The sequence below is a fragment of the Elephantulus edwardii genome, unplaced genomic scaffold, assembly GCF_000299155.1.
Source record: "Elephantulus edwardii isolate Elephantulus edwardi_28Jun2011 unplaced genomic scaffold, EleEdw1.0 scaffold00056, whole genome shotgun sequence".
In the NCBI taxonomy this organism is placed as follows: domain Eukaryota; kingdom Metazoa; phylum Chordata; class Mammalia; order Macroscelidea; family Macroscelididae; genus Elephantulus; species Elephantulus edwardii.
This window is the reverse complement of record NW_006399806.1, coordinates 7478077-7478923: the sequence shown is the minus strand read 5'-3', so window position 1 is coordinate 7478923 and position 847 is coordinate 7478077. Positions and strand designations below refer to the sequence as shown.

Here is an 847-nt window from a genome sequence, read left to right as displayed (position 1 = left end):
ACACACACACACACACACACACACACACACACACACAGCAAATGACCTTCAAATATATTTGTAACTGAATTTAAAATATATTCCCAAAGCCATGAGCTTGTTGGAAAAGAACAGCTCTGAGATATTTTGGAATTGAGTAATGAATTCAGCAAATGCCTGTAATCTGATTTCTGATAAGAAGAGCAAAACAATGGAGTCTAAAGATAATGGGAGTATAGTGACTAGTGTTTACCTGCACCATTCATTTATCTGACATTGTGCCTGGTACATAGTCAAGGCTCAGTAAATTTTATTGGTTTAAAGAAGAAGGGGCAAGAGGTTGAATGGAATTTATCTGACCAGCAGCTTTCCTTATTCTCGGCACTTTTCACTCTCATTTACAGGAACTAATTACTAAAATTTGAAATTAGATCATTGGACCTTCACCTCCACCATCCAGCTCTTTGTTTTAGCATAGTGCTTGTGTGTTGCTGCAATGCTTAGTGCTATTCTCAATCACTTGCTATGCATCAGAAAGCTGGACAATGAATAAAGGTGATAGGAGAAGAATTGACGTTTTTGGGCTGTGATGTTGGAGAAGTGTATTGAATATCCCATGGACTGCCAAAAGAACAAACACATACATCTTGGAAAAAGTACAGCTGGGATGTTTCCTAGAGGCGAAACTCATCTCTCATTCTTTGGATATATAGCTGTTGTTGTTGTTATGTGCCATCGAGTCGTTTGCGACCCATAGCGACCCTGAGTACAATAACCCTAAACCCTGCTCTATCCTGTGCCAATCTCATTGCCTCTGACACACCCATCCTGATTACCCCAGTCACTGAATCAATCCACCTCATAGAGG

General features: G+C 39.9%; 1 protein-coding gene across 1 annotated transcript in view; it reads right to left on the bottom strand.

The window, feature by feature from the left end:
- MMP20 (matrix metallopeptidase 20) overlaps positions 1-847 on the bottom strand; it is a 77636-nt gene that overhangs the window by 40628 nt on the left and 36161 nt on the right. The window lies entirely within an intron of this gene.